The 23,055-nt window shown below is 46.1% G+C and overlaps 1 long non-coding RNA gene across 1 annotated transcript in view; it reads left to right on the top strand.

Moving 5' to 3' along the window:
- Positions 1-4,958: 4,958 nt before the first annotated feature.
- Positions 4,959-23,055, top strand: part of LOC138566378 (uncharacterized) — a 54,975-nt gene continuing 36,878 nt past the window's right edge. Inside the window, exons 1-2 of the long non-coding RNA XR_011301929.1 lie at positions 4,959-5,017; positions 17,136-17,288. This is a non-coding gene — a long non-coding RNA (uncharacterized lncRNA). The remainder of the gene's footprint in view (positions 5,018-17,135; positions 17,289-23,055) is intronic.

Here is a 23,055-nt window from a genome sequence, read left to right as displayed (position 1 = left end):
TTTTTGGTAATCCCAGCACTGATTTCCAAAAAATGCCTTATATTACTAGTTTTATATGATATTATTAAAGATGTTGAGGATCACACAAACATTGCATTATATTTCTCACAAGGCAATATGGACCACATAAGTGAGGAAAAAAGCAAGGGTAGGCTCCTCTAGTGAATTCTGGGACAGCTTGCAGCACTCTGGAGTCTATTGCCACATATTCTATTATTGCCCCAAGATGCACTTCCATTAGTATATGGTTGGAAATCAAACAGATTTGGGGTGGATGTGCCAATTCCATAGGGTAATATTTTGTTGTCGGGTGGGGGCCTGGGTATCTGTCGATCCCCTTCTCCAAAGTACTTTGAGTAGGGGTGGACATGGCCTTTAGAGTTCTGACTTCTAGCTGGAAAAATCATAGTGAATTTGCATTTACGATGTGGCATATTTTGTAATACACATAGGCTGGAGAGCACCGAAGTAAGATCACATTCTGAGTTGAACACATTTGCATCAATCAGATGGGATTTGGAGTGATACATTTCTGAGTTGAAAATAATAGCTGAAGTCAGGGAACCGCATTGGAGGACAGCTTAATGCAGCTTGTGAGGATTGTCTGGAACTTGGTGAAGCACCGTCCTGATAAGTAACAGTAAACTAGAAGAATGTGGTTAATCGGCTACTTAACTTTTACTACTCTCCCATTCCGTATCGCCCCTCTCTCGTCACACTTCTCCCCCTTCTCCCTTATTGCTTTGTTGCTCTCCTCTTTTTTCCCCCTTTTTCGGGCTCAGGCATGTTGGCTATAGCATGGTGCTGTCTTACACACTTCTATGGAACATAACGTTTACATTCGATGACTGTAGTGTTGAAGGGTCCCATAAGTGTGATGTTACTGAAATACCTGCTTGCATATTTCTTTACTGCTGCCATCTGAATCTCTGATTCTCTTACAACTGTATAGTACTATTCTTGTCAGTATGAAAAAGCCAAGTGATTCTGTCCACCTGCCCTCCCATGGCACTCGTTTTTCTCATGGACCCTTGTGCCTTGACTGGCACTTCACCCCTCTCCTCTCCCCTGCACTTCTCTTACTGCACTTGCACGTTCCGAATGTAGAAAGCCTAGTAGGATTTTTGCTTTTGTCCTCGTGTCTTGTTGTGCCTTGAAACACAATGTGTATAGGTGCATTATAAATACCCAATAAATAAATAAATAAATACATAAATACATACATACATACATACATAACAAGGACATAACACAAATTCCTGAACTAATAAGCATCACCTCTACGTGGATTTTGTGCAATTGACACAAGCCAAAATTGCCACTGCTTGCAACATGCATGTTTTAAAAATCTGTTTATTTTGTAAATTGCATGCACATATCATGCACACTAGAAGATGTGAGTACGACATTGAGGTGAAGACAAGGGAAACGTATGCACCCCATTATTAAATTAGTACATACCTACAGTACAATTGGCCCTTCATTTTTCATGTCCAGGTATTTTGAAATGTGACATGGTTTGATACTCCCAGGGATGTTTTCATTTTGACAGTCGTAGTGGTGACACGTAACAAAATTACAATGTCTACCACCTCCATCCACTCTTCATACCATAACGAGCCATTCATGCCAGCATCTAATTTTGATGCTGCCATAAATGTATTAGGTTTTCAGCAATCTAGCAACTTTTAGTACCCTCTAAAAGCTGGCAGATTACATAGAAATGTACTTATAAAAAAGAAATAGACTTAATTTATTGCATTTGTCTTCTCATCAACCACACTCAAGGACCATTGGTTTTCCGGCACACCTACTCCTGAAAAAAAAGACTTCGTGCAACTGTTCTTCAAAACATTCTTGTAATTCATGTATTCAAATTATTCGTCAACTAAAAACACAGACCCAGACTACAAACAAAGTGAAAAAATATTATACATAAAAATTATACTATTATATTATACACAAGTAATTTGAATGAATGAATTACAAGAATGTTTTGAAGAGCAGCTGCACGCAGTCTATTTTTTCAGGAGTAGGTGTGCTGGAAAACCAATGATCCTTGAGTCTGGTTGATGAGAAGACACATGCAATAAATTAAGTCTATTTCCTTTTTATAAGTAGATGAATGTGTTCCCCCTTGTGGTGGAGATAGGTGTTTTTCAGAATAGGGGTAGTGTTTGATAGACCTGTTTGAGTACACTGGTGTCCATAGAAATCCTTGTCAAATGTCAACATTATATGTACAAGGCAGGAGGCATTTACGTGTGTTTGCACAGTGGCCGCAAACCCAGGTTTGCATTTCGAAGTGGGAGCATTGTACATTGCATAGATCCTGTCTGTGTTTAAACGGAACAAGTAACTCAGGGGGAGGGGTGTACAGCGGCAGGGTCTCCTTCCACCATCAAAAAAAGTACCAATGTGCTTCAGTGGTTTATTTGTTTAAACGCCATATAATTAATGGACAGTGCAAAAAATGCATACGTCTGGGTTTTATTCACTTGCTATATAATTCGGAAATGACAGCACTAATTGGCTGTTGTAACTTATAATATCCAACAATGCTGCTTGCAGAACACTAGCATACTACATATTCTCTGTTCTTCAACTAATCGATTTCGATAGATGGCCCCCAATGGCAACACAACATAAAAATGAGGGTCCAATCAGACGCTGCAGGTTGAAAAAAATGGTGTTCTACCACCACATTTACTTTAAAACCAGCATTGGCAAAGCCATCAGTTTGGGCTTTTGTGTAGGTATGGGATAGGAATTTTCTAAGCAATGATATCAAAAGTAATATCGCAAAAGCTAGACAATTGAGTGATTACCTGGGCATATGATGGCAGTAACTGGCAAATGCCTCAAACCAAAATTATTGGCTTTGTCGTTCTTTTATTTTAACAGGACTGTGCATGGAAGAGAAATAAATCAAGTGACTGAAGGCACACTTGGTTAAGACATTTTTATTTCACGAGTAGACATTTTTGGTTGTAATTAAGCCATCAACTCTCAACAAACTGCTTAAAAGCAAACGTGACGGGCTAAAGTTTTATTTTACTCCTTGCTAGAGCGAGCTCAAAGAGTTCCCAGGAGGATGTGTTTTAGAAAAGGAAGGGACAGTTAGTGGGTTGGAATCCCACAGGGATTAGAATGGCCTGTGGCAGTCAATGGATGGGTAACCAAACAACACACACGAGCTGTGTATCCCTCCTCACATGTCATCTCCCTCCTACCTGTACTCCAGTACAATAGTTTTGGCTCTTATTTGGTACTTAGGCGCCATCTATTAGCCCAAACTGAAAAAGGATTAACAGCGGAAAGTCCGCTATGTAGTTGAAAAGTGTTTATCAAAAAGCTGTAACATCAGCATGAAAATAATAATTATAGCCATCAAAGATCAAAAGTTGTCATAATGTCTTAAAAAAAATGAGTAAAATAAGAATTCTAGACAAATCAATTTCTATGCATTTATGGTGTCCTACATCTTTCTCAGGAAGATCGAATGCATGCATCCTCCATGGTGTCTTTTCCTAACGTGCCAGCTACATCCTCACGGGAGGATAGCTCAGGGGAAACATGCTATCCTTGGAAGCAAGACGACACGGAGCACCACAGGTTCGTGCTTAGAAACCTCTGGGTATTAAGTACGTTACAAATAACCTATCATATCATATCAGATCTGGTGCATACTCAGTGGCATGGAACTCTGAGACCCAGGAGATATGGGGGCACGGTAAATATAGACATGAAATGTATATTACATAATATGGAAACAGATCACATCACGTAAAGAGGAGGAGAAAAGGAAAGCAGCAGGAGAAAAAAGGGGAAAGATTAAATGGAGAAGAAACGTAGCAAAAGAAAAATGCAGAGTAAAAGAAAATGCAGTCTGATAAAATGCGAAAAAAAGCCAAAACGGCACAGTGCTAGACAATGAGATTAGAAAGGCAACACAAAAGTGTTCAAAGAACAACATGAAAGGAGTGATGCGTAGTAGAGAGTATGACGACCATGACATGCATAGTCACATGCACCAAAGAGAATACTGCAAGTCTCTTCACGCATCTTCTGTGCGGTGACTGAGCTCCTGCATTGTCTTTTCAGTGCACAGTTGAGCCGATTAGGATATGAGAGGTTATTTATAATGCGCTTCATACCCAGAGGTTTCTAAGCGTGTACCCGGGGATCCAACCTGTGGTGCTCCGTGTCGTCTTTCTTCCAAGGCGAGCACGTTGCCCCTGAGCTATCCTCCCGAGACGAGTGTCCTTATAAAACACCTATGCTTGGTCAGTCTGCAATGCATGGTAAACCAAGATGGGACAGAAATGAATAAGAATCATATGTAAGAGGAGACCATGTCAGATGTCACATATTGCTGAAATTATGAACACAGGGACCGGTGCAGTATTACAGTGAACGCTCGACAAAGGTGATATGTTTTATGCATTTTGCAGCGTAGTTGCACATGAAACATACGTTATGATGTTCTTAACATACCACCGGAAATCCTCAGATCCACTCCCGAATGTCAGATGATTTGAAATACATTAATGTCTTCTACAGGAGGCTCCAGCAGAGGAAGGGCTTTCATTCCTCCCTTTCCCGCTTTAAAGTTATGAAGGCGGGGAGAAAGGAGCCTAGGGCCATCTTACAGGTCAGCTTGTAACTGAACATTCGTCTGTCATGTGAAAAACATTTGCAGTTGTTACGCCAGACAATCGATGAAAATTGATTGGCGAGCCAGAGAGACAAATGCATTCCACATTGAGTCACATTTGATCTCATGAATGGGCATTCAACACTACGAGCCATATGTTTCCTTATGACGGCGCTTTAACTGTGCCTTCTGATAACCATTTCAACATGGCGTTCACCGTTCACTGAGCCCCTTTGATCTAAAGCTGCACTCGGCATGTGAAGGTTTATCCGTACTTATAGAAGCAACAGGTGCTTATTGAGGGATTCAGACTCGACTTGGCTGAAAATGTTTTGACACTTCCCGTTCAACTCTTAAAAGGTAAGACATGAACTCTGTTTTTGTTGTGACCCCCGTCTGTTCTGCATTTAGTCTGTTTCCTTAGTGCGAAATCAAACTGTTTCCAAGGGGACTGAGCCACAAAGAAATATATATTTTCTTTGCAATAATCTTGTTATGCAATCTTTCGCCAAAGGTAGTTATTTGAAAAGAGCATCTGTAAATGTCCCCACTTTAGAGTATCATACATGCATCCATGTGTCCATTCAGAATGAATTCCTAGGTGCTAAACGTTTATCGGTGAAATGATGCCAAAGCTAAAAAGTACACAGTTAATCACAGCATCAACTTTATAATTCTATGGGATAACAATGAGTACCTATTGAAAAAAATGTGAAAAAAATCCATTTCACCAAACACAGTTATGATTATTACGATCCCGGCTTGCAGTCTATGGGCCTGATTTACAAAGCATTTTTCAATGGGATGGTGCAATTGTAAAAAAAACACATTTGTGAGAGAAAAAAAAAAACCAATGTGTTCTGTCAGAAATGCAATACTTTAGAGAATACATACTTGTGCATTTGTCGCTTGAAAACTTTGAAATGCATGACATCGAAACTACAAGAATGACATCGTTTCTTAATAATATGTATGATGTCAGTGTTTAACGTGTATGGTGTACACAGCACTGAGAGAGAGATAAAGAGAGAGAGAGTGTGTGAGAGAAAGTCAGAGAGAACTCACATTCAGATACAGACATCATGATTTCATGCATCGTTTTCTTAGTGCACAACACTTGTATATTCCATGAAGTCGGCTACTTTGCTTGTTGGTGTGAGCAGGCAGAGGAGGAATCTGAGTGTTTCTAACACACACACACACACACACACACACACACACACCAAGACACCTACATCATCTTTGACTGAGAGCTGATCCGAAAGAAAACACGACCCTTTCGGCGGTAAACACTTGATTCTATTCCTCAGCTGCATCAGACTTGCTGCCTCCTTGCCAAATGCTACTTGAGCATGTGTTTTAGAGGCCAGTATTTTTCTGCACTCTCTGCCACTTGTGGGGCCAGACAATCAAAGCTTTGCAATTTAAGCCGGCTGTTTTATTGGCTGTGTTTGCAGTGTAATATGAAAAGAAATATAGTAATCACATTTTGCTGTATGTTATGCAGGAACCATAGTACAATGTAACAGTCTGATTAATTTGTGCCCCAGTGAAAATGTATTAAGATAATATATATTGTTACAAAACCTGTTTTCTCTATTTTGTATTATGAAAGCATGTGCTCGATGTTTAGTACTGGTACAAATGTTAGATAATCTGACCCCTAGGCGTTTTCACACCCTCATGAAAACGCGCAATTGGGATTTTCACTGCGCACCGCTGCCATATCAGATACATATTGTTTGTTGATTGGAGCAAGAGCAGATACCGCCTGAATTAGAAATGCTACAACAATGCAAACACGTTGTTTTAAAGCTGTGCTAGGTTCCTGGCATTAGCAGCACTGTCTCATGTGTATCAGATGCTGGCTACAAATTCGCTGTTACAGAAACTGCTCTGTACATTAGAGATATATTGTCAAGACTACAATGAAGGGCACTGTCATCTACACCACCCCTCCACCACTTATACCCTCACAAAAGGTGCACAATACCAGGTGCACGCATTCCACCACCAGAATTGTTGGCAATAAAACAAATGCAAAGCAATGATATTACACATCTGCTGCATCCATTCATTTGCTTGCTGGACAGAAAGGGACCCTGAGATTAGTTGCTGTGCTTAACGTTATTTAGAAACTGCAAGACCCGCATTGAATATTTTACACTGATAGAACTGACCTCTGCTTGTGTTTGAACATGGGCATCTAGACGTATACACTTACAGTCAAACTAAAACCAAAAGGCTGAAAGACCACTCCAATTCAATTGACAGTGGAAATGCCTATTCACCTGAACTGTGTGAAATGCAGGTAAGCAGTAATCACCCTGTTTCTCTAACTGGCTGTATTCTCTTGGTCACAACTCTATTAAGATGTCATGACACTGTGTCATGACACTATGTTTAGACTTTAACTTTGTGTTCTCATTCATTAAATGTCACCAAATCTGTCAGGCAAAACTGACCAGACCACTTCTTAGGAATGGAGGATAGCTGAGGGACAACATGCCTTCTTGGGAACAAGATGATTCCATGCAACATGAGTTTTATCCCCAGCCAGGAGTTAGAAGCTGGAGGAGGCCGGCAAGCAATATCACCAATAAAGAGGAACATTTATGGCACATTTTCATTCATGTTTTTTATGTTCAAACACAATTCTGGTAAAAGGTGTTTTGTTGTACATGTGCAGGAAGTCCAGTGGTATAATACAACATTAAAAGAAAGTTAGCATCAATAAAACACACGCAGTGAGACACAGGAAAATCAAACAAACCATGTATCAAACAAGAAACCCACCCGCACACACAGCTATAAAACATACCTATACCCAAAGCACAACTCGGATCAAAAAGACCATACGTCAACCAAGCATGTATTTAACAGCTGTGCACCCTTAGAAAACCACAAGTGTGATAATTGGATTCTACTCTGCAGGAGTACAAGGATGAGTAGAGGCTAAAATGCCCACTCAGCCTTCACACGACTACAAACCAAGAGCCATCTCAATTACAAAGATAAACCAGGCACAGTTAAGAGATATACCTCCTTTGCCTTTTGTGGCAATGTGGGCAGAGGTAAGAGGGGTGTGAATGTGATCCAGTAGCGACCCAAACAACACATTAACACAGTCCAAAATAAAGGGCATGTCCAAGCAACGTTTTATAAATGTACATACTTTAATCAGACACAGCATCTGCATGACAACTAAACAGAAATGTATTGTGAAGTGCTTTGCTGTATGGATGGATGCATGCTCATGGAATGCATGAGGTCTGAGAGACTAGAGAGTTTGGAATGCGACAATTTGTTTGTGTGAGTGAGAGAAGGTAATGTGGCTGGTGTTCCACCTGAGGCAGCTGGATACATGTATCCTGAATGGTGGCAGCCAGTGAGCTTTTCTCTTAAGATCATATGGATACTTGATGTAACTAATGTAGGAATGTGACTTCAAATTCCAATGCGAAAAAACAGCTTCAACAGTGAGTAAGTGCACCTTGTCAGAAAAGCAAGTGTATTGCATGCTTACCGCCAGAAGGAGTTAGCCTCGTCAAACTGGAAACTAACAATTTCTTGCAGTGCTCAACAAGGTTGCACCTTTTATACACACTGAAACAATTAACATAATTACACATATTTTGTTACAAAAGCATCCTACAAAATCCCATTGGCTAATCCTAACAGAAAGTAATCTAATTCCCTTACATTCTCTAATCCCATTGGATACATGCACAAAACACAATCCCCTTCAACATCTGGTTTCTTTCCATTTTCGACAAAAGGGATGGGTGGAAGGTTTTGAATGAATCTGAGCCACTGGCATTGTTCTGGGCAACCTTCCACACCGCCGTTTTTTAACCTGTTTGTGCCATTGCAAAAGGTTCCCAGCCTTATGCAAATCATTCAGGTACTGCCACTCACTCTTCTTTCACATCACCTTATTTGGGACCACCATCTCAAATCCCATAGCCCCCAGCAACCATCCTGCATATTCTCCTGAGAGCCCATAAAACACTGGACAAGCTTTTCCCTCAAGCACCCCTCGCATGTTTTTATTAACTACCCCAATTCAACCCACCATGTAAATGGACTTCCCCGGTCATTGAAAAACAAACCTACATGCTCTCAGGAAGATCGCTCCTTATATGTACAAACACAACCTAGCCAAAAAATCCAACAGATGGCCTATCATTCTGCTATTGCCTTCAGCCCTTTGTGATGCTATGACCAGCTGCCCAAATGTGGTTAATTACATACCCCCTTCTATGACCTTGATCATTGAACTCTCCATGGCAGGAAGAAAAAACATTCCTGCAAAACCAGAAGACTGACTCATGCAGACCCCAACTAAGCAAAAACTGCACTCTGCAGTATCTCGATGTACCCACAGTGGGAATGTTTCCCAATGTCCCAAATTCTGTCTGCAATTTAAACCATTGTTGAATGCCCACATGTACACTGTTCAAGATTATTGCACCCCTCAAATTGATTTCCCCTCGCCAATCTTTTCTCTCATGTGCGCAAAGCTCCCTGGTGCAGACTTCTAAGTGCTACAAGTTGGACATTGCACCATAACATTATATCCATGCTGCTGCTAATTATGTTGCTACCTATCATAAATCTAAAATGTATCCTAAATGTGCACACTAAGTAACACTTATCCCGATTCCTTCAACTACACAAAAACACATATTTAGTTGTAACATCACATTTAATCCAGCTGTATCTTGGACTAGTACAATTTGCGTAACGTAAACCTCTTACCCGTTTTGGGACCTCAAATGTCCATCCCAACACTAAGTAAAGGAACTTACCAGTAACCTACTTGAAGAGTCCTGAAGTACCCTTACAACATTGACAACAGACTGGTCTTCTTTGTGACCATGGAAATGGACTCAGTGTGCTGCAAGGAAAAACTGAGGAATAAGAACAAGGATCCTCTGCCCCACAAGTAAGGTCCCACCACCCAGGGCAGCCTGCAGGAGCAAGGTAGTCTGTATGTGCTATGAAAGTTATGGAAAGAGAAAGATGGATGGACTGGTCCCAACTGGATGGGTTTTGCGAATTAGGATACCCAGAGTAGCCTGCAAAATGACACAGGTTGGAGAGGAAACTGAGCAAGATAACACCCAGCAAGTGGAAAAAGGCAGGGTGGGAAGAGGAGAATGGAAGGGACATGCTGAGTGGAAATGTTCTTGGTACAAACCCATGGCAGCTTGCATGAGCAAGGGAAGCCGCATGAGAAAGGAAACACATGGAAATCTTGCTGCTGCATCGAAGGGTATGCTGACTCAAAATTGGAAATAGCCTGCAAGACTTTATCCGGAGCGTTTATGGATAAAATGTGGGCATCCAGGAGATGAAGTGAAGAAATGATTACACAGGGTTTGCTGGAGTAAAGCGAGTACAATGACCTGATGGGTGTACTCACATAGATCTGTAGTGGCACGACCGGATGGGGGCCATCCAGGGTTGGGAAGTGAAGGCAACTGAGCTGCTGAAGTCAGATGCAAAAAAAGAGATTCCGCCACTATCAGGATCTTTGCTGTATTCCGAAGTCTGGAGTAAAGTGATGACTTCAGAGCCGATGTTAGTCATACCAGTAAGAAGGGCTTCCTGGATTGTAAAAGGTGTGGCCACCTGCATATGAAATGGTAGTGAAAGAGTGAACACGCTATGCTTGAATGTTAGAAGAAAAAACCCAAAAACATGAAGCGTGCATGTGCAGTTCGTTGACTTCCAGGAGAAAAGTAATTTGAGTTGTTGTTAGACACTTAATAGATGTTCAAATGGATGCATTCAATGTGAAGGAGTAGAGAGTGAATTTTTGGAGTTGATCAAATGTAACCGTTAGCCATTCATTCTTTGAGGATTAGAGTCACATAAATAGGCCCATTTGTAACCTTGTTCTGAAATACACTTAACACAACAAATCAAACAGGAGGAAACAACAACACTACATTCTCATCCAGGCACACACACACATGCGCACACACACACACACACACTTGCCCATTTGTACATCTAAAATAAAACAAATAACCAATGAAAACGTACTTCATTATTCCTTTTTTAATTTACAGAATGTTAGCAATGAGGGTCCATGAGCTGGATTACTCTGATTCATCTGCCAAAGACTTCATAAAGTAGAATGCATCACACAGAATGTGTGTACCGACTAACAAACATTCCTCAAGACAGGAATATGCATGCAACATTTCACAAACACAAAAAAACACACACAAAAAGACACAAGACACTGAACAAAAATCATCTATTGGGAGTCCACCAGCATTGACAAACACCTAACGCAAATAAACCATATTAAAGTTAAAACTGAAACATGTAGTACTGTTAAAAGAGCGAAAGGGAATCGGTATACTTTATGCAGAGCCCTCACAAAAGTTCACTTATCATCTGTAACGCACAGTAGGATCAAAAACACCCAAACCATTTATAGAGACCTCACCATAGCACACTCACACTCCAAATATATTGCATTAGCATATGGCAATCATTATTGACATCCCCCAGCCAATCAAAATGTTTACAATACAGTCAATAAGTGTTGGATTTCTGCATTCTAAACATTCTGTCTCCAGAAACAGACAGAGAAGCAACAATGCAATTTCCAGGGAAGATTTTGTTTCAACAAGACACATTTCTCCGGGAGGACCTTTTTTTGGTGCAATTTGCCATTTAACACACGAAAGGGAAAGAGAAAACATTGGAAAATGCTTTCAATTTCGTATAGAGAAATCATTGACTTTTACATGACATCTAAAGCATTCTCATGTTAAACATAGTCCAGTTCAACCAAGTTGCAATTAAAATACTTAGGGCCTGATTCACAGAAGCCTTTTTAAAATGGCGCAATCCCATTGAAAGGCACTCTGTATATCTGGCCCTTTGCCTCTGAAGACAACCATGTTATTTAAAAAGTACAAAACAAAACCACATTTAATTTACTAACTTAGTTTGTCTATTTACTTTACTCAATTTTAAAGTAATAGTTTTTTTTACTTCACCTTCAAAACTCATAAACATGAATTGCTACTACCACCATGTGCTAATAGCCTCAAGACCTTATGAGGGGTCATTATCACTTAGTTTAATGACCCTGCCGAACTCATGGCCCTCAGTGTCGCCTTAGGCCATTACTTGGTGATTATGAGGCTATAATAAAGTTTGAACCAAAAAATGAATTACTCTTCACTGAGCGAATGGGAACCCTCATACAACAACCCTCAAAAACATGTGCCTCATAGGGACATACCTCAGTAAAGAAGGATTTGAAACAAGCCAAATCATACACACACCCATCCATAATGTAAACACATCAAATGTTCATACAAAACGATATCTGCCCAACGTAGTGCATTTTACAGTGGTTGGTTTTTGGGGGTTACGGGATAGGAGACCAGCCGGTTAGGGTAGAGATAGCCGTAGCGGAGGGACAAGGGGGAAGAAGGTAAATAAATGTATAGGGATGTCTCCAAATAAAAAAACATTGTAAATTGGCCCATACAGCCAGAGATACCAGATACAGGAAAACTATCCAATGCATACATAGTGCAACACGCCCTTGCACAAACATACATATAAACAATACTTCATTATAATCAAAAGTGTTTTTTTGGGTCAAGGATCCATAAAACCACAGAATGACATAATTTGTATAAAATTAAAACTCAATATAAGTAGCCAAATCACACATAATTGTAGAGTACATTCAAACAGATAAAATGATTTAAACTGATCAGATCAACAGAACAAAAAATAGAAGAAAAACAAAATAGTTACTTTTAAATATTAATAAGGCGTTTAAGGAGTGTAAAATACTAATGAAGTCATACGTAAGGACTCCAACAAAGTACAATATTGAGATAGCTTCAGGTAATTGCACTCTGTTCTTTCCTCAGCTAAAAAATATTAGAAACAGCAACAGTAACTGTATTGTTACCAATTGCTTTTTCAGTACGAAACGTGAGTGGCCTAGCAGCAAGCAATGCACAACACTGTATTTTTGTATTTTTGTACAGTGCATTTGGGTCCTTCCTCTGAACTCTCTTCAAAGCAAAAGGTCAGGCTAATGGCCCCCACACTCAACACCAGCCATTAAAAACCTTCCCGGTCAATGATCTAGAAGACAAATGTGCACCTATCCCCACCTCAGGGAAGGCCTCAATCCTTCTGGAATACTCAGCAACTCTACTATGAAACTGGTGGACACTCATGCCACCCTAAAATCCAGACGTGCTAAGAACAAACCATCCAACCCATGGTACACCCCCGAGCTAGCTTCCAACAAATGTTCAATCAGAGCCGTAGAGAAATTGTGGCACGAAAACAATAACCAGGGAGACCTCACCAACCTCAAATCTATGCCCTCCAACTGTAGGATTCTGATTACTGAGGCCAACACTGCTTACTCCACCACCATTGCGGCATCCTCTAACAGGAGTAAAGCCCTCTTTGAAGTATTAAAGCATTGTACTAAACTCTCACCCAACCCAGGGTACCAGCAACATAGGAAAAATGCAACAGAATCAACAAAGCTTTTATGGAAAATAAATAGACAAAATCCGAGAGACCATCAAATCAACCTCTCACAGCACTTGCATCCCCTGACCGCAGGACAAACACTGCCCCCCTTAGGTGAATTATCTACACTCCCTCCCCCAGATCTCCTCCCTCTAAACTGCTTCTTACGAGGTAAATGTGATCAGCGAACTGCGCCAATTTGCAAAAAATACATCAAACAGTTGAGTTATATTTTTAATTCCATTCCACAGCCTGACACGTGTTTCGAGCAGAGCTCTTCTTCAAAGGCGATGATCCTTGTCCAAGATGAATAATCAATAGTGCGGTTAACTCTAGGGAACAATTCCAGAACTTAATGTTAATTGCAATTGCAATGACAGCCTTCCGGCAACAACTGTATCCAAGGGAGAGCACAACCTTGCTCTACTAAAAAATGCTTCTTACTATGATGATGTAATTCCGGCTTCCATCATTAAACAATTGCAGGGCTCAGTGCTCAATCCTCTCCTCAGCATCATCACTGCCTCCCTCACAGACGGGTCATTCCCGGTCACCCTCAAGACTGGTCTCATACGACCTCTAGATACCGACAACCTGGCCAACTTCAGTCCCATTGCGAACCTCATGTTTATTGGCACAATGTTGGAAAAAGTAGTTACTTCACAACTACTTGCAGGAATCATCGATCAGCTCCACCTCCTAAATGGCTATCAGTCAAGATTCCGTCCCAAGTGTGGCATCAAAGCAGCCACAAACCAGGTGGTGGATGATGCCCTCAAAATAATGGATAAAGGTGACTCACGCCTCCTCCTCCTCCTCCTTGACATCCGAGCTGCATTCGACACTGTCAACCACTGCATCCTTCTCTCCCTCCTTGCTGACGGGATGGGATTCTCTGGCACTGTCCTGAATTGGGTTACCTCCTGCCTCTCAGGTCGACAACAGACTGTCCAGATGAACTCATTGTCTTCTAACCGACACCCGGTCTCCTGCAAACTTCCCCAAGTCTCATCCTCTCACCAATCCTTTTTAAACTTTACATGGAGTCTCTGAACACTCTCCTCAAATATCCAAATGTAGCCATCCACCAATACGTGGATATTACATGAGAGTAAATATTGCGCTGGACATAATTCATCTACATGTTTACTTAGCCATCATCCAGATCTGGATTTTAACTGCCTACCTCAAACTACACAATCCAAGATTGAATTCATCCTCATCGGTCCACCCCCTAAAAACAGTTTGTCCAACAATGGCTCAATTATATGCGCCTATAAGGATTTGATCTACAACTCTTAGACTCAGCAAAATCCTTATGCTTCACCATTAACAGGAGCCTGTCCCTCCAGAAACACATAGCCAGGAAGGCCCAAATAGTATGGCTACAAATCTCTACACTTTGAAAAAGCAAACCTTTCATCCTGCTGTAAGACTTCCGCACAGTACTGCAGGCCCTGGTGGTCTTGCACATCAATAGAGGAAATGCTCTCTCTCCTGACAGGGCTCCCAGCTGTTGCCTTGGCTCCCCTTAAAGCAGCCCACCCTGCTGCAGCTCTTCTTATTACGGGAGCATGGAAAGTAGACAGAATCACCCCATCCTACGCAAACTACATTGGCTTCCACTTCAAGCCAGGATACTGTTGAAGAATGCACTAATCATTAACAAAGCAGTCATGAGTATACCTGGTAACTAAGCTCCACATATCTGGTGGCACAAGCGCCTCGCGCCGCAAAAAACCGGCATGAATCGCAACTCGTCCGCAAAGAAAGGACCTGCAAACAGTCCTTCTCTTGTCATGTACCCACCCATCAGATCTCGATCCCGGTGTCACTTGGGAATGCCCCCACAATTCTACAATTTTGCAAATATCTCCAAAAATGGCATTTGCAGCAACCCCTGACCAAAAGGTGATTCCAATGGACGCACATACCGACGCACAGACCTTCCAGTATTGCTCTACTGTTAAAAGATACCAGTCCAATTGCTGGCTACCCACATTCTGTACAGCACTCTGCTGCTCTCAGGCTAGGTCCGTGCTTTGCTTTAAACAATAAAATAAAAAATAAAAATAAAGCAGCAGTTCATTGGTCTGCCAGAGTCAGAGTGTGAGGGAATTTGAGGAACATGTTTCCTAAGCACTGTCTTTTTTTAACCAAATATCACAAAATTGATCATGTTCAAGAGAGTTTTTAATGCAAGGCTGGCCTTGTACTTTACTAATCATATCCCTGAAGGCGCAGTCCTGGTATTTAGCATTAACTCGCAATGTTGTTTGCTTGGATATAGAATCTGAATTATCAGTCAGACACTGTAAATCCAACAGAGAAGATACAGGTTTATTGTTCTGGAGCCAGTGCCCTGCAGATTGAGTAACATAGCATAGAGCTTCTCTATACACTGGCAATTCCTGCGAGTTGTGGAGACTGGACCAGTAAATGACTGATCTACAACCCTTTCTAAATGACAGGGTAATTAACCCCTGATTGCCTCTTTAGTAAAAGCTCTCTCTTGGAAATTTGATGTGAAAATGAACCATTTTCATGAAATCTAATGACAAAATAATTGGAGTTTTCCACCTGGGTTATGATTTGGCCTGCAAGCTCCAATCGAATCTTTAATCATTTGGAAATGTAGCATACCAGCGCTAATGTTTGCAGTGTTAATAGTTAACACTTTCTCTTTACGAGTGGAGCTGTTTTCTAAAGCAGCTGTATACAAATCAGTCCGTCTGAGTGCCAGGACATTTAGATATGGTGAAAGCAGAAGGAAGCTAGTACATATCCTTGGACATTTCCTGTTTCTAATGTAATTTCATTGGTCACTCACTGGCCCCAACTGATGACTACATAATTACCAGTAAGCTGGTTTATTATGGTGTATAGCAAAGGGGGGATATTGTTTGAGGAAGGACCCATCCACAGACGTTATCTCTGAATGCTATTTGAGCTGAATAAAGACCATATATAGGGATTCCTTTTTGCGTTTAACACACGTTTGAACAACCATTTTGAAGCCTGATTAAAAGGGCGATACGATACTCCAATAGATGCGACATTGTTTTCCTGTGCTTCTTCCAAAGCAATCAAGCAGGACAATATATGGGTAGTTTGAGGGCATTGTTAATAATCTTTTTTTATGAATGGGTATAATTGCTGTGCCTCTCCATTTGCTGGGTATTATCTTCCCTCTATTAATAAAATTAACGTGGTCCGTCATGATGGATTTCCACAAAGTAAATTCATATTAAATACATTTACCTGGAGCCTTTTAATGGATGATCCCTTCTCAGAGGTTTGCGCTACAAAAGCACATTCAACCTTAGTTTCAGTAAAGATTTGTTCCGCTCCACGCAATGTAACCATATTTATGCAACTTAAATAATCCTCATACGAAGAGAATTCCTTCACACTGTAGAGCAAGCAAAAGTACACAGTGCTATTGCCACAATTCTCCAAAATGTCTCTTGGTCTTCACTATTTACTGTTCTATGGAGGCAATTCCAATTAGTCTTCCATTTATTTGTTTATGTAATGGTCCTTTTATACTGTGAATTTATTCTTGGGATCTCATTAGCCTGTCAGATAGTATTCTCTATCAAACCAAGAGAAACTAACCCTAACATTGTTTCTTGTCATGCTTTTGGGCCTCATGACAAGGAGGAATTGTAGCTATTATCGATTTATATGTCGCTTTTACCTCTCTGTCTTCCATACTTAGGGCCCGATTCATGGAATATATTGCATGGTTCAAAGTGACTTTGCACTGCTGAAAAGTGACTTTGCACTGCTGAAAAGTGACTTTGTACTGCCGGCACAAACCATAGTACTGAAAGAAACTATTGTGTTCATTGCATGTAACACCAATTGCAATACTGACAACTATAACATCGCTGTATGTGTACTAACGGGATACAGTCATTGTTTCTTTGCCCAGGAACGTGCTTGTAGCGCCTGGTGGGTGTGTAGAGATGGCTGGAACACCTGCAGAGCAAAGAACAGAACCTGGGAACAACTGCAAAATTACAGGAAAACCAAGACACCAAATCCCAAGTGTACAGTTTCACAAACACTGAAGATGCAAAGTATGGTAAGTGTATCATTCTATAAGGTGCTACTTAAGAGCTTGTTATGAGTATGACAGTGAAGGAAAACATTGGTGGAATTTGAAAATATTGCTTGTTTTGCTTTCCACCTGGTTATGAGCGTTGTGTAATTACTACATGTGCTATCCAATACAAGAATTGCATGCAGTAATTACTGCCATATTGCCATATTATGAGTTAAAATACTTAATTCTTTAACTCCAGGTTTTACGTTCACCCAAGCGGTGAAGCAGTTTAAACACCGCCCTGCAGTTTCAAGTACACTTGTATTCACTCTACTGATCCCACTCATCCCAACGATGCAGCAAAACAGGTTTTTATTTGGGGACAATCAAAAAGGGGAAAAGAAATGGGCATATCATCAATGTTGCCATTTAATCCACAAAAGTGTCAGAACTAATCATGTATTTATGTTTTTATAAAAAAAAAATGGTACAGTAGCTATGTTAACCACTGTATACAGTCAATTTCCATTCTGCTAAAGGGTGAACATGTGTTGAGCTGGTTACTTTGGATTGGTAACGTGTGGTGGTAATAGTTTCTGAATGCCATAATCCTGGGGAAATATCTGCCAACATTAATGATGGTGACAATTATCATTTTCAAGTCTTAACTTGTAAGCATGATTCCCTTTTTACCAAATACATTTACACTACACCATTATCAGCAATATATATATTACATGGCCACGGTAGTGGCCATTTAGTTATGGTTAAGTTGCTGTTTCAATAGGAAGAGCACTTTTTGGGCGGCTTATAACTTTGCTCTCCCAGGACGAATCCTCACCAAACTTTGCAAAAAAAAGTATTTGGGTCACTCTGAATTTTTTTGCAAAGTTTGGTGAGGATTCGTCCGGGGGGGCAAAGTTATAGGGGGGGTCCCAAAACTTAATTTTTTCCCACAGACTGAATGGGAAAACATTTTTGCTTGCGTCTACAGCCCAAACCCCTAGACAGATTTTCACCAAATTTGGACCAGGAGTAGCTGCTTGGTCCCGAAAGCGTGCTTTTGCAAATTTGGTGAAAATCCGTCCAGGATTTTTTTTTAAAATGACCAAAAAGTAGGTAAAACAAAATTAGTGTTCGGTCTGCGGACGGACTTCCCTGTTCGCTCCGCTGACAGGACGGTGATTGGGTCAGCAGCTTGCGTGATGTCCGCGGACATCTGACATGCTCTCTCATTGGATGCGGTGAAAGCGTGCAGTGCGTCTGGCTTCAGAGACGCCCGCCATCTTTCTTTCCCGCATGAGAGGCTTTGTCAGGTCAGCAGGAGCGTGTCTGTCTCTTGCTCCTCCCACCCCCGCTCATGCCCATGTCTGCCCCACCCCCCGCTCATGTCCCGTGTGTCCTTTCTGTCCCCCCCACCCCCGCTCATGCCCCGTGTGTCCTTCCTGTCCCCCCCGCTCATGCTCCGTGTGTCCCCTGTTCCTCCAGCCCCCCGCTCACGCCATCGCACACGTTGGCCAGCGGAGGGCCGAGGAGCGGGATCTGCTGCACGAACTCATGTCCGTGCGGCATGTCCGTGTTTTTGTTTGTCCCCCCACCCCCCGATCATGCCCCGTGTGTCTCTATCCCTCCGGCCCACCCCGCTCATGCCCAGTGTGTGTCGCTCCCCCCCACCCCTGCTCATGCCTCGTGTGTCTCTCCCGCCCACCCCCCGCTCATGCCCCGTGTGTCTCTCTCCCTCCCCCCACCCCCGCTCATGCCCCATGTGTCTCTCTCCCTCCCCCCACCCCCGCTCATGCCAAGTGTGTCTCTCTATCTCCCCCCCACCCCCGCTCATGCCCCGTGTGTCTCTCTCCCACCCCCCTACCCCCGCTCATGCCCCGTTTCAGTGGCCAGCGGAGGGCCGAGGAGCGGGATCTGCCGCACAAACTCATGTCTGTGCGGCATGTCCGTGTTTTTGTTTGTCCCGCCCACCCCCCGCTCATGCCCCGTGTGTCTCTATCCCTCCTGCCCACCCCCCGCTCATGCCTCGTGTGTCTCTATCCCTCCCGCCCACCGCCCGCTCATGCCCCATGTGTCTCTCGAAACTCCCCCCACCCCTGCTCATGCCCCGTGTGTCTCTCTCCCTCCCTCCACCCCCGCTCATGCTCCGTGTGACTCTAGCCCTCCCACCCACCACCCGCTCATGCCCCGTGTGACTCTATCCCTCCCCCCCCCCGCTCATGCCTCATGTGTCTCTCTATCTCCCCCCCACCCCTGCTCATGCCCCGTGTGTCTCTCTCCCTCCGCCCCACCCCCGCTCATGCCCCGTGTGACTCTAGCCCTCCCACCCACCCCCCGCTCATGCCCCGTGTGACTCTAGCCCTCCCACCCCCCGCTCATGCCCCGTGTGTCTCTAGCCCTCCCACCCCCCGCTCATGCCCCGTGTGTCTCTAGCCCTCCCACCCCCCCCCGCTCATGCCCCGTGTGTCTCTATCCCTCCCGCCCACCCCCCGCTCATGCCCCGTGTGTCTCTATCCTTCCCGCCTACCCCCCGCTCATGCCCCGTGTGTCTCTCTCCCTCCTCCCCACTCCCGCTCATGCCCCGTGTGTCTCTCTCCCTCTCCCCCACCCCTGCTCATGCCCCATGTGACTCTAGCCCTCCCACCCACCCCCCGCTCATGCCCCGTGTGTCTCTAGCCCTCCCACCCCCGCTCATGCCCCGTGTGTCTCTAGCCCTCCCACTCACCCCCCGCTCATGCCCCATGTGTCTCTAGCCCTCCCACCACCCCCCGCTCATGCCCCGTGTGTCTCTAGCCCTCCCACCCACCCCCCGCTCATGCCCCATGTGTGTCTCTCCCTCCCCCCACCACCTGCTCATGCCCCGTGTGTGTCTCTCCCTCCCCCCCACCCCCTGCTCATGCCCCGTGCGTCTCTCCCCTCACCCCCTACTCGTGCCCCGTGTGTCTCTAGCCCTCCCGCCAACCCCCCGCTCATGCCCCGTGTATCTCTCTCCCTCCCCCCACCCCCGCTCATTCCCCGTGTGTCTCTCTCCCTCTCCCCCACCCCCGCTCATGCCCCGTGTGACTCTAGCCCTCCCACCCACCCACCCACCCTCTACTCATGCCCCGTGTGACTCTAGCCCTCCCACCCACCCCCCGCTCATGCCCTGTGTGACTCTAGCCCTCCCACCCACCCTCTGCTCATGCCCCGTGTGACTCTAGCCCTCCCACCCACCCCCCACTCATGCCCCGTGTGACTCTAGCCCTCCCACCCCCCGCTCATGCCCCGTGCATCTCTAGCCCTCCCACCCCCCGCTCATGCCCCGTGTGTCTCTAGCCCTCCCACCCACCCCCCGCTCATGCCCCGTGTGTCTCTATCCCTCCCGCCCACCCCCCGCTCATGCCCCGTGTGTCTCTCTCCCTCCCCCCACTCCTGCTCATGCCCCGTGTGTCTCTCTCCCTCCCGCAACCCCGGCTCATGCCCCATGTGACTCTAGCCCTCCCACCCACCCCCCGCTCATGCCCCGTGTGTCTCTAGCCCTCCGACCCACCCCCCACTCATGCCCTGTGTGTCTCTAGCCCTCCCACCCAGCCCCCGCTCATGCCCCGTGTGTCTCTAGCCCTCCCACCCACACCCTGCTCATGCCCCGTGTGTGTCTCTCCCTCCCCCCACCCCCTGCTCAAGCCCTGTGTGTGTCTCTCCCTCCCCCCACCCCCTGCTCATGCCCCGTGTGTCTCTCCCCTCACCCCCTACTCATGCCCCGTGTGTCTCTAGTACCCTCCCACTGGCCCACCGCTCATGCCCCTAGCCCTCCCACCCACCCCCCGCTCATGCCCCGTTTGTCTCTCCCCTCCCACCCACCCCCCGCTCATGCCCCGTGTGTCTCTATCCCTCCCACCCACCCCCCGCTCATGCCCCGTGTGTCTCTCCCCTCACCCCCTACTCATGCCCCGTGTGTCTCTAGCCCTCCAACCCACCCCCTGCTCATGCCCCTAGCCCTCCCACCCACCCCCTGCTCATGCCCCCTTTGTCTCTCCCCTCCCACCCACCCCCCGCTCATGCCCCGTGTGTCTCTATCCCTCCCACCCAGCCCCCGCTCATGCCCCGTGTGTCTCTATCCCTCCCACCCACCCCCCGCTCATGCCCCGTGTGTCTCTATCCCTCCCACCCACCCCCCGCGCATGCCCCATGTGTCTCTATCCCTCCGACCCACCCCCCGCGCATGCCCCGTGTGTCACTATCCCTCCCACCCACACCCCGCTCATGCCCCGTGTGTCTCTCAACCTCCCCCCCACCCCCGCTCATTCCCCGTGTGTCTCTATGCCTCCTGCCCCCCCCGCTCATGCCCCGTGTGTCTCTATCCCTCCCGCCCCCGCTCATGCCCCATGTGTCTATCTCCTCACCCCCTACTCATGCCCCGTGTGTCTCTAGCTCTCCCACCCACCCCCGCTCGTGCCCCTAGCCCTCCCACCCACCCCCCACTCATGCACCGTTTGTCTCTATCCCTCCCGCCCACACCCCGCTCATGCCCCGGTTGTCTCTATCACTCCCACCCACCCCCCGCTCATGCCCTGTGTGTCTCTATCCCTCCCACCCACCCCCCGCTCATGCCCCGTGTGTCTCTCCCCCCACCCCCGCTCATGCCCCGTGTGTCTCTATCCCTCCCGCCCACCCCCCGCTCATGCCCCGTGTGTGTCTCAACACTCCCACCCACCCCCCGCTCATGCCCCGTGTGTCTCTCCCACACCCCCGCTCATGCCCGTGTGTCTCTATCCCTCCCGCCCACCCCCCGCTCATGCCCCGTGTGTGTCTCAACCCTCCCACCCACCCCCCGCTCATGCCCCTAGCCCTCCCATCCACCCCCCGCTCATGCCCCATTTGTCTCTCCCCTCCCAACCACCCCCCGCTCATGCCCTGTGTGTCTCTATCCCTCCCACCCACCCCCCGCTCATGCCCCGTGTGTCTCTATCCCTCCCACCCACCCCCTGCTCATGCCCCGTGTGTCTCTATCACTACCACCCACCCCCCGCTCATGCCCCGTGTGTTTCTATCCCTCCCACCCACCCCCCGCTCATGCCCCGTGTGTCTCTATCCCTCCCACCCACCCCCCGCTCATGCCCCGTGTGTCTCTATCCCTCCCACCCACCACCCGCTCATGCCCCGTGTGTCTCTCTCCCTACCCCCCACCCCCGCTCATGCCCCGTGTGTCTCTATCCCTCCCGCCAACCCCCCGCTCATGCCCCGTGTGTCTCTCTCCCTCCTGCCCACCCCCCGCTCATGCCCCGTGTGTGTCTCTCCCTCCCCCCACACCCTGCTCATGCCCCGTGTGTCTCTCCCCTCACCCCCTACTCATGCCCGTGTGTCTCTAGTTCTCGCACCAACCCCCCGCTCATGCCCCTGTAACTCCCACCCACCCCCCGCTCATGCCCCGTGTGTCTCTATCCCTCCCACCCACCCCCCGCTCATGCCCAGTGTGTCTCTATCACTCCCACCCACCCCCCCGCTCATGCCCTGTATGCCTCTATCCCTCCAACCCACCCCCCGCTCATGCCCCGTGTGTCTCTATCCCTCCCACCCACCCCCGCTCATGCCCCGTGTGTCTCTATCCCTCCCGCCCACCCCCCGCTCATGCCCCGTGTGTGTCTCAAGCCTCCCACCCACCCCCCGCTCATGCCCCTGGCCCTCCCACCCACCCCCGCTCATGCCCCGTGTGTCTCTATCCCTCCCACCCACCCCCCGCTCATGCCCTGTGTGTCTCTATCCCTCCCACCCACCCCCCCGCTCATGCCCCGTGTGCCTCTATCCCTTCCACCCACCCCCCGCT

This window comes from Ambystoma mexicanum, chromosome 1p, assembly GCF_040938575.1.
Source record: "Ambystoma mexicanum isolate Mex_15411 chromosome 1p, UKY_AmexF1_1, whole genome shotgun sequence".
NCBI classification, from domain to species: Eukaryota; Metazoa; Chordata; class Amphibia; order Caudata; family Ambystomatidae; genus Ambystoma; species Ambystoma mexicanum.
This window is presented reverse-complemented; position numbering and strand designations above follow the sequence as displayed.